Source organism: Meleagris gallopavo, chromosome 1 (assembly GCF_905368555.1).
Source record: "Meleagris gallopavo chromosome 1, MGAL_WU_HG_1.1, whole genome shotgun sequence".
Taxonomy (NCBI): Eukaryota; Metazoa; Chordata; class Aves; order Galliformes; family Phasianidae; genus Meleagris; species Meleagris gallopavo.
In genome coordinates this window covers 93,026,460-93,038,946 of record NC_139404.1, presented here as the reverse complement: position 1 = coordinate 93,038,946, position 12,487 = coordinate 93,026,460, and positions in this window count along the sequence as shown.

Genomic DNA, 12,487 nt, shown 5'->3' with positions numbered 1-12,487 from the left:
TACACTTGAGCGCTTATTGTAAAAAATATTTGTATACTATTAAAGTATCAGTTACTAGTACAAAAATGTAAAACATAAATTGACAAAACAATTTTCCAGCTACTTGCTATATTAAGGATGAAACTGTTGAACTGATGCTTGTAACAAAGAAAAGAACAGTGAACATCTGAATAAAATAAACAGTGAAGGCTCAATTCATCTCTTGTAATAGCAATCTTACATTCCAAGGGGGTATTCTGAAGGAAAGAACAAGAATGGAGATGAAGCAGACTTTCCTATCATCCACTTGTAACATCTGATGGTACCTCATAAAAACAGTCCGAGCACTCTTAACTACCCTAGGCATAGGATGGTTCCATATGTGGCTGGAAAACACTGGCATGACACACTGTAATCAGTTTCCACAGATTCAGAGATCTCAAATGGAGAGCCAAGGCTGAGAGTCCTGAGGCTGTTTAGGCTGGAGGAGAGAAGGCTGAAAAGGAAATTTTATCACCATCTTAAAGGCAGGCGCCATATGAATGGGGCCAGACTCTTCTCAGTGGTGTCCAGCAATAGAACAAGATGCAATAGGCACAAACTGGAACACAGGCAGTTCCAGTTGAACATGAGGGAAAAAAATATTTACTTTGAGAATAACAGAGCACTGGAACAGGCTACCCAGAGAGTTTGTGGAGTCTCCTTCCCTGAAGATCTAGACAACCCACTGCAGAGAACGTATCTTAGCAGATGTGTTAGACTAGATGATCTCCAGAGGTCCCTTCCAAACCCTACAATTCTGTGATTAATAAATGATGTGAAAAAAGCGTGCCAGTCTGTTGATAGCAGTAACTTATTCATAGTGAAGAGGAGGGCTTCTCTTAAAGAATAAAGGAATGGCAGAAGGCTCAGTGATGGACAGATGAGATTTGCTGTATATGTACACATAGATACATATATATGTAAAGCAGATCATGTGTGGAACAAGCAATTCTAACTGTACATATACACAGAATTTGGATGACCAAGAACATCAATTTAATAATCAACAGAAATAAGAACAAATACACATTTGGGATAATTAGGAAAGAAAAAAACAAATCTGAAGTTATTACTAGGTAGAAAATATACTTCACCTTCTTGTTAAACATATTACAACCTTTCCAATGTACTCTTTTTTGGCATGACAAATGTAACATTTCAGAGAATAACAACAATTATCAAGGAAATTTTTTTCAGTGTAAGAAATGACTAGGACCCTCCAGCAAGGAAAAGAAATGACAAGGTGAGAGGGACATGGCACAAAATGCATACAGTCTGGAGTGTAACATGGAGAGTGAATAATGACCTTGCTCTCTCACCACGAAAGGCCAGAATACATAAAAACTAGTATCCATTTAAAGGAAAAGTCTTAGTCCTCTGAAGGGCAGAAAATGAAATGGTCTGACCTAATTTGGTCTATCCTATGTTCTTTATATAACACTGAGACAATCCACTACTGCCTTGACTGAGTGCAGTCCTGTGACTCTAGTCTCCATGAGGCTCTCTCTATATATATTTATTCAGAAATATGATAGGACTGGTATCTTTGACTAAATACATAAGAAAATTCTAAAACATTTCATGTTAGTTTACCCATTTAATAATAATAATCTTTCTGTAGGTCTTTCCTTGCTAATAATGAAGGTATTGCCCAATCACTTCAAAAGAGCTGATAGTATCAGACAACTCCAGTTGTGTCTTATCTGAAAACAGGAAATTATGTGTAAGCTTGCTTGTGAAATAATGAGCAAGCAATTAACAGAATCAGAACATTTTCCAAGTGGCTCCTCCCTCCTTCTCTGTACAAAGCTCTCCACATAGTGGATTCCAAAGTACTTATAGGCATTTTCATCTACTCTCCAATCTCTCTAAGGCTCACTTAAGCACACCTCATCTTCCACCACTGCTTTAACTTCAAACATATTAAGAACATTTGACCTAATAGACTGACAGTCAGAGGATGGAGCAAGTAAAACTGAACATCCTTCCCTTGTGACTTAAGGTCTTGTTTGAGCTTAAGAAGTTCTTCCAAAATACTTATAGATGAAACAGTTAGGTTTGCTGGAGTAAAGATTCCATCATACCTTAGGTTCAAAGATGCATGAGGAAACAGCCACGGTTCTGAATCCCAGTCAGGGGTTAGCTGGGTGCTAACCTGGAGCACAACTCCAAACATTCTTTCCTCCAAAACAGAATTACCAAGTCTGTGCAATCAAAGAAATGCACCATGAAAAGGAACACTCAAACCCACACTGTAATCACTGTGCTATGAGCACAAATTCAAATGCAGATGCTTCCTTATTTGTTAGTGCCTCTGCAGACGTATGCTGTGTATAAGTAGTATCACTATTTAGAAGGGGATTTGAATGCTTTAAGGTATAAAGGAAAATGGAAAATTAAAAGGTTTAATAGTGGTACTTATAATACTCTTCAATTTAAGAGCTAAAGCTCCTCCTTTCTAGCAGCATTTTACTTGATTTTTGTTTTAAAAATACAGTAGTTTTCACAGAATATTGCCAAAAATAAAAAACACTTTATTCATTCAGTTAACTAATATACAAGTATTTTTATACAGATTAAAAAATAGATGTATTACAAATAATGAACAACATATACAGCCTTGTGAACTAAGATGTCAGTAATTTAGAAGTTAATTCCACCATCTCTGAGTTTAACTCTTCCTCTTGATCAAGCAGCTTATGAATTTCCCAGGAAAAAGAAAGAAACAGACCAAAAAGGAGATATTTAGAATATTTTCTTAGAAACTTCAAACTTTAGCATTTTCCATGTAATAGGGGACATGTAAAGAAGGTCAATATCTTTTTTTTTAAGGCAATGAGATTCCATTGCTTTCCTGTGTGTAACCGCTGATTCTCATTCTTGCCATGTGATTTAGTAGATGTTCCTACTCACAGAAGTAGGAAAAAAAATAGCATCACTGCATGAAATAATTTTTAAAACATCTTTTTTCCTATGATATCCCCTTAGTTTATTTGCTATTGCTGCTATTATACTTCCTCGGCATTTTGACCCTTTTGATGCCATACCACACTGTAATAAAAAGAGATGCATTTCTTGCTAAGGAAATGACAAACCGTGGCAACTTTATATGCCAGTTGTTAAAACATAGTTGATGAAACATTCTGTTCACTGTTTGGTAGCTTAGCTACTTCATCAAGCATTCTGCTTATTTCCCTTCATTACTGGAATTATGCCTTTCAGCTACAGAGACCAAAACATTAATATATGATTTAGGCAACAAGAATATTAAAAGTGCATGCGAAAAAAATACTGACTAAGCCAAAAAAGAAAATAGGATATTAGACTTTTAATGTTGAGCATTCTCATTCTTCATCATATAGATCTTATACGTGGATAAGGGTATGCAAAGAATTATGTATGTAGTTCTTCAGTATTAGTAAAAGCTGTACACTGTCTTTCCACATGGAAGACAAAAAGAGGGAAATCTAAATTTTTCAGTCTTAAATGATTTTTTTTTTTTCCAGATTGTCTTTGGTCTTTAATTTAAGGTATAAAATTGTTTAATCATGATAATTATTTTAGATAACTTACTTACAAAAGCTCTGTACATTGGTAAATCCTATAATCCTGCTGTGGTTCATCCCAGTGAACTCCTCAATGCTGCTGCAATAGATTCTGGAAAACAAACAAACAACTTCACAACTCTACACCAAAGGCATAAACACATTTAATAGTATCTGGGATATTTTTTCTATGATGAACTCAAAGAATATATGTCCAAATAAACAGCTACAGCACTTGAAAACTATTAAATCATTATTAAATTATTATTAAATCATTATTACAAGAAAATTAAGAAAAAATACTGCAACTGACTCAAGACATTTTCTTCATCACAAGCTATCTGAAAACATAGTGGCTTAGTTTCAATTTAACAGTTTACGAAAGACTCAACATGAGCCAGCAAGGTGAGCTAGCAGCCCAGAAGGCCAACCATATCCTGGGTTGCATCAAGAGAAGTGCGAAAGTGCGACCAGCAGACTGAGGGAGGTGATTCCTCCCCTCTACTTTGCTCTTGTGAGATCTCACCTGGAGTACTGCATCCAGTTCTGAGGCTCTCTGTGCAAGAAGGACAATGAGCTGTTGGTGTAGGTCCAGAGGAGGGCCGTAGAGATACACAGAGGGGTGGAACGCATTTCCTATAAGGACAGGTAGAGTGAGCTGGGACTCTTCAACCTATTGAAGAGAAGGCTCCTGGGGGACTTTATAGCAGCCTTCCAATACATGAAAGGGTCCTACAGGAAAGCTAGGAACTTTTTATAAGGGCATGTAGTGACAGAACAGGGAGAAATGGCTTTAAACTAGAAGAAGGTAGATTTAGACTAGACTAAGGAAGAAATTCTTTACTGTGAGGGTGGTGGGACACTGGAACAGGCTGCCCAGAGATGTTGTGAATGCCCCCTCCCTGGAAGCATTCAAGTCCAGACTGGGTGAGGCTTTGAGAAACCTGTTCCAGAGGGAAGTGTCCCTGCCTATTGTGGGGGGCTGGAACTAGATGATCTTAAAGATCCTTCCAAATCAAACCATTCTATGATATTATTCTACTGAATACTTTAAACTTCCTTTATTTTTTCCTAAAATGATGAGTAGTAAATTCAGCAACTTCTGTTTCATTGACATCTGTATTTTGCATTAACCATTCCTACTCAGTATAATAAGTTAGTCTCACAAGCACAAAGCAATAACTTAAAAGAAATTTCCAGTTTCCAAGCCTAGGTTAGTAAAATAGTTCAGTATTAACCATCACTGCTCCTCCCAAAGGTAACCGTAAACAAAACTCCCACTATCCTTAATGAGAAAAAGATTAGGCCAATGCCGAGAGCTTCTACTCCCACAAAGCAGAAAAGTAAAAACAAGCCATCTGATGGTATCAATATTTTTGAAAGGATCATAAATTGTAATAAATTCAAAGCAGATAAAAGCAATCTTTTATATTCTTGATGGTGTCTTCAAGCATAGAAAAGCAAACAGACTGGGATAGGAGAAACACCACTTTTTCCAGCAGCATTGAAAGATAACAGAATGACTGTGCTTTAAGGAAAGTAACCAGATTCCTCTGAGAGGAAAGCATACATGACTGGAAAAATTGAAAAAATTATGTGAAACAGATTATTAAATTATGTGTATGTGTAAATTATTTCCTTTTTTCTTCTAAATAGTGTGTTTCCCATTGGCTTGACGGAGTAACAACTCTGAATTTCTTACAGATACAATAGTAGAAGTACGACTGAAAAGCAGAAAGAGGTGACAAATTTTTAAGCATAATATCCACTATGGAAACAGCTCAAAGAAAGTCATCACAGATACAGACAAACAGCAAATAGTGTTCTGCTGGAAGAGAGGAAATTGTGGAGGAGGAAAAAGAAAGGCCAAATCAGAAGAGCAAGGAATGTCATAAATTAGGTGGACATAAAAATAAGGAAAAGTAATCTGAATTTGAACTGCTATGAAATTGGGAGCCAGAGGATGAATTCAAGAAATAGAAGTGATATAATTAAAGGGAAGTAAAAGTAAATAAGATGAGTATTTCATCTCTATCAGTGAAAGACAGAAAAAAAAAAAAAAAAAAAGAATGGACAGGACGAAGGAAATCATGTCATTATACTATTTTTGACTGACAGATAATGATGGCACTATTCTTATCACTTAAAAATATAGTTATTTGGAAGTGTAAGGGAGAAAATTAAATTCTAGGTGGACAGTCAGATTTCAGGAAACAAGATTCTATAAAGACTGGAAAAAAGCAACTGAAAGGGTGAAAATAAATTGATTCTGGAAGTATAATTTTCTAATTTCCCAAAGGTATCTTGGAATTTGACAGTTATCTAGGTAGGTACTTTTTAAAATAAGGCTTACTGCATTGTCCTATCTTCCTTGATTTATTTGGGGAACATCAACATGTCTAAAGTTTATTCTAGAAGTAGCAGCCTCTTTTCAAATTATTTATTAAGTGCAAAGATCAGGTGGGTATGCAGCCTATCTTCCCTCTTAAAAAAACTTTTCAGTGTTTCATCTGATTCCAGTTATATCTGATAGAAGTACAGTCACATCATAAACATCAAGCTGAAGAAAATCAGCCACTAGTTAGGAAAAAAGATCAAATTCCAATTCCTGCAGAATGATCAACAGTTTGAGTTCTCATTCATTAGCTAGTCACCCACTCGTCTCAATAAGTTAGCTCAGTAGTAGCTTGAAAGCAGTAAGCTATTTTATCCATCCAGGAATTTTGGAGCCCTAAGAAGTTAAAGGTACTGCAGAAAAGTATAGTGATACAGTGATTGCTATTGGGGCTGAGGTGTGGAAAGAAAGTCTGTAGGAAGGAGCTTTATGAAACTCAGCATCATGCACTTCAGTGTTCATAACAACACTATTCAATTAAAAGGTTATCTCTTTGAGGTAACTAAAAACCAGCAAAATATCTGCTAGATTATTTATGAACCATTTTTCGTTTCTAGATAAAAACTGGGAAAGTCTATTACAGACATATCAGGAGGAAATCAAGTTAACTCATTCTGTATCCATCACATTTGTCTCATTATGGTACCACTGCTTAAGCATCTTTGACCAGAAGATTTAATGTACTTCATGAGATGATTACCACCATACTACTCTAGCATAAGCATTTCATATAGTCATAGCTAAAACTTCTGGTCTTCACTTGTTCATTCTGAGAACCTGTGAAGAAGCCAGATCCAGGCCTACCATCTTCCTTTGACTCACGTCACCTTGTCACTATTTTGACACCTAGTAAAATAACCCAAATAACCCAGTATCAGTTAACTAAGGGGGGAAAAAAGGCATTATTTTATGAGATGGGATGGCACTGCCAAAATACCACAATGTGCTGATCCAGCTTCTGTATAAGACCCCTGCAAAGTCTACTTTACCTGACCAGTTAAAGAAATTTTGACAAATATTACTTAAAACTGCATAGAAGAAAAAAAACCCTGTTCCAGGATGTAAAGCTACAACATGTATGATAGTACAGCAATAACAAGGTGGCAAAGTCTTCAGCTGCAGCAAAGGAGGACAAGCCCACATGCAGCAGTTCTGGATACATAAACATAGGAAAAAAAGCTGTTTACCCTGCAAAGTCACAGGTAGGCAGGCATCTCCAGATGAAATACTTTTGTCTCTGCTGCCAAATGTTAAATGAGGTCTGGGAACAGGTGGAGCCAGAATCCCCTCCTTCCAGTCACTCAGGTACATTGTTCCTGAGTTCCCCTGGGTTGGCCCTGCCTTTCTACCAGGTGCTCAATCACTGCTTCAGGCCGTGACTTAGCATTTCTGCTACACAGGAAAAGGAAAAGCAAAAACATACAACTGTATCTAAACATTTTTTGTGAAGATTTATCATTTATACATGTTTTTAATTTATAAAAAACCTACTTACATACGAGTTTTAAAATACTTGCAATATTCACAGATGTTACATACTAACAGTGCAAACACAATATCACAGAATAGCCTGTGTTGAAAAGGACCACAATGATCATCTAGTTTCAACCCCGCTGCTATGTGCAGGGTCGCCAACCACCAGACCAGGCTGCCCAGAGCCACATCCAGCCTGGCCTTGAATGCTTCCAGGGATGGGGCATTCACAACCTCCTTGGGCAACCTGTTCCAGTGCATCACCACCTTCTGTGTGAAAAAATTCCTCCTAAAATATCTATGATAATATATATATTACCTATGATATCTATGATAATAGATATAGATAAAATCTTGGTAATAAATAATATCTGTGATAATATACAATTATATGTATATACTCTTCAACACAGGCATAATTCAGTGACTGAGAGCAAAATCCACTGCAGAATAATGAAATAACAATTCAAATATTTGGAATCAATGTAGTTAAAATGACTGAATATATACTTAATGATGTTCTAATGTTCCAATATTTGGAGAAAGTGAAAAATTCTATGAAGTCATTAATAAAGTTTAAGGTAACAGTGTAATCAAGTTTGTATTGCAACAACAGCTGCATATTTACATTAAAACAAGAACACTGTATTCTTACTGCTTTTTGTTGAGATTTGGCAAAGTAAGCTTTGATTTGTATTATATTCTAATGATTTATATTTATATTTTAATGTATTCATGTGGTATGTATAGAGGCAAGAAGACACAATGCCATTCTTCTGTGTTTCCCAATCCCCTTTGACACTGTGCACCAGTACAGCACTCAACCTGTTATTTTTAAAGGCCTTTCTTAGTAATGGTTGAATTTTGGGGGTATGCAAGAAGACATGGTTGAAACTCTTCTAGCCCTCCTGTGGTACACATTTTTGGAGGTATTATGGAGGGAAAAAGAGATCAACACTCACATCACTGTGGGAGTAGGGATTCAAATAAAAATTTTGTAACCTCTCTTGGAGTTCACAGGTACTACTCAGCATTTCTATGCAGATGTGCCCTATGTCAATCTTGAGGAAAGAAAGGAAGTATTTAAGGAATGTATGGACATGGTATTAAGAGACATGGTTTAGTCATGGGACTCGTTAAGTCAGGCTGAGGTTGGAGTTCACAATCTTGAAAGTCTTTTCCCATCTAGATGATTCTATGACATCAGTTAAGTACATAGTTAGTGTAATATATATCTGATAATAGCAATAATGTACTTCCTAACACTTCTGGGGAAGGTACAGTGCCTTGCCATCAAAACTGGTGCCTTAGTATATATTTAAAATTATTTAAAAGTTGTAGCAAAGTAGTACTGAGTGTTCCTTTCCCTTTGCCACACTGTTATCTTTTTCCTTTTGATGCACCAGTCTCACCTTCTTCCAGTGCCTTTCCATACTAGAAAGAACATTGAGTAAATGAGGCTACAGATCATGATGGTGATTCTGACATTCAGAAACTCTGAATGTAGTGCAACCAATCTTTGCTCCTGGAGAACTCACATCTAAAAGAGTTCCATTTTGCTCAGGGAGTGTACAGGCTGATCAAGAAGGTTCATTCATGAAACAGTTTAATTGCAATCCAGATGGTTGGTATTTCACTACTGAAGCAAAACTAAAATAATGATCTGCAATATTTAATTGATTCCTCATTTTGCATATTACGTCCAGTGTATGTACACATACATTTAAATTTGTGATACATGACATACAGAAAGTCAGTCACACTCTTACCCAGTGTGCAGACGTTTGGTACTAACAAAATCATTATTTTCTCTTTTTCTTACTTTTAGAATGTATTATAATAGCGTACTGTCACATTCTGAACAATAAAGGACTCCGCGAGTAACATAACCAGGGTAATGTATATAACATTTTACAAATACATAATTCACTGAATTACTCTCCAGTTATTCAGCATTTCTATTTCAAGATTTCACGTATGGTGCATAAGGCATTACAGCTCGGACTGTTCATAAGCTATTGTAATTTGGATTTGTATCCTCCTCCTCATACACTGCTTATATTTAATGTAAGGTTTCTTCATTATGACCAACTGTTCAAACATTAGCCTTTTGGAGTAAAGATTCTAGAATAAATTCTTCACTCTGGGAAGCAAATTTAACTGCAAGAATTCAATGACTTTAAAGAACAAAATGAGGAGGAGGAAGATTTGTTTTTTGTCTATGAACTTTTAAAAGATGGAATTATTTGTGATTTTAATCAGAGAACAGACATATCACCAAGATCTTACCCATTTAATTTGGAAAGAACTTGGATATTGGATCTGAATTGCGTCTGAAGTTACAAAAGTTCCGCATAAATGAAAGTACTTGAAAAAAGCATGGGAAAAAGAGTCTTTTAAAAAAAAAAAAACTTTCTGGTCAGTGATTGTTCATAACCAGTCTGAAACTAAAATGAAGTTAGATTTATACCGGAATATTTAAAGAATGGATAAGATACACAAAGGATAGGGAATAGGATATAGGAGACAGTAAAAAAAAATCATGTATTATTACAAGAAACCAATTAAATATACTGATTGCTGATTTCCTTGCAAAAGGTTTTGATCATAAATTTCTTCAAAGTTTCCTTTTTTTTCAATTCATTTTTCTTCTATATGTCTCACTTTAGAGGTAAATTAAAAAAGAGAAGAAAAAAGAAAACAAACAAACAACAACAACAAAAAAACAACAAAAAGAAACCTTTTCAAGTGAAATTACCATAGTGTAAAATAAAAGTTTCACACATGTCATGACACTCACAGCTGAGAAAAATAAAACGATACATACTTTTCTTAAAGAAAAATTGATAAAGAGTTATTAATGAAGTGTGATTGGGTATAAGTCTAAGAATAAGAACAAATTCCAGTCGTAGAAAGGTCACTGATTTCTAAACTAAAACAATAATAAAATCTAAATTGATTTAGTATCTAACAGACTAAAACTGTGTACTAAGAAATCTAAATGATCTCCTAATGTCAGTCAGCGGCATCTTCTACTGTTTTTCCACTCTTTCAGAAACTCCTTCACTATTCCTTTTTAAAGTATTGCATTATTATTGTACCAACAAAATGAGACCACAGATCTAAACATATCAGAATAATAAATTAATTATTATTTCCTACACAGTATAATCAACTCAGCCATTGTTGCAATGAGAGTCACATTAATTGCAACTATAGATACAAAAATGCTAACATTTTTCATTCCTTTTTCCTTTTCATCCAGAACCTGAAGGGGGCCTACAGGAAAACTGTGGAGGGTCTTGTAGTGGGCATGTAGTGACAGACTGGGGGGAAATGGCTTTAAACTGGAAGAGGGTAGGGTTTGACTAGATATTAGGAAGAAATTCTTTACTGTGAGAGTGGTGATACACTGGAACAGGTTTCCCAGAGAGGTTGTGGATGCCTCCTCCCTGGAAACATTAAAGTCCAAGCTGGATGGGGCTTTGAGCTACATAGTCTAGAGGGAAGTGTCCCTGCCTATAGCAGGGGGGTTGGAACTAGGTGATCTTACAGATCCCTACCAACCCAAACCATTCTATGTTTCTACAGTTCATGGCCATGAACATTTATGGCTTCCAAATTTCCATTGCCTATAAATGCTCACTTTTATGAAGAAGAGATGACTCAGAAACTTCCGCATAAAGCATGGAGAGAAAAGGGTTTGGGTCTCAGATGGAAGCCTTACTTTAACTGAAGAAATGGTATTTCTGCATGTACATGTGTAGTTTTGTAAGGAATTTCTATCTGCCACAGTTTAAAAAAAAAAAAAAAAGTAAAGTTTACGTGCATCATTTTTCCCACAGAGGAGCACTTGCATATTTTTTAATATTCATGTTAAATAGTAGTGAAAATCATACCCACATCCAAAGGGCAGGTCCAGATGTACATAGCATAATTCATCCATTGACATACTCATGAATGATTAGAGGGAGAGATGGTGGTGAAAAGAATAAATCATATTAGCAAGGACTGATATCTGCACTAGTAGATAGAAAAGATGTAAAGGGTAAAACTCACTTTTTTTTTGAGAATTACTGTAAAGTAATTCTTTTCTGGTGTTCCTAACAACAAATAAGCGCTATGTTCATTCGTTCTGGATAAACTTCACCCTGCAGAATGGCTCTCACAAGGTACTGGCTTGATTCTAATGACTGACTAAATGTTTTCATGTAAAAAACAAGGATTTTCATGATAGTAGCCAAGTGTGTTTTAGTAGTTAATTCCTTTTAAATATACTTTTGGAAAATTAGCTATCTTATACCACTTGTTTAAAAAGTAATCAGAATTATGGAAGCAATATTTTTTTTGTTTCTTCCTTTCCGTCTTAACTAAGTTAATGACAGATACACATAGGAATGAAGTGTAATCAAAATAATTTCAAGTAACAAAAGCTGTGTAAAATGCATTTACTCCAAAACAATAAACATGTACATGATTAATAGCTTGCAATGTGCCTACATTTGATGTGTGAACATAAAGATGATGCAGCAGCTGAGCAACTTTGATTCAATTCAGCATTCACCTTGTAGAAAAGCTCATTGTTTACTGCAGACTTAGGTTCTATAACATAATTTTCAAGATCTCTGGCTGAAACTCTTCACAACAGAAAAAATTAATTCTTCCTTCTCTACCACCATGATTTAATCCAATCCCTAGAGCAATAAATCCCTCCAAATATCTACAAAACTGTGTGGTAAGAAACAAAACTGGAAAATATAGCTACGTACTTCTACACAGTGATAAAAAAAGTATAAGCATTTACATGTTCAGTTTATTTTTTGCAAAAATTTGTCATGATTTTCTATTCATTTACAGATCATACTTACACAAGAAAGAAAAGATAGAAGGGCCCTTAGTAACGGCTCCTTTTTTCATTAATGGTCATTGCACTTTGAATCCCTGAATACACTGCTGTTCTACTCTGTAGTACAGTAACACTTATTAACTATGCAAGTACACTGAATATACAAGTATATATACAATGACAGTATAGAGAAAGGGATGTGGTAAT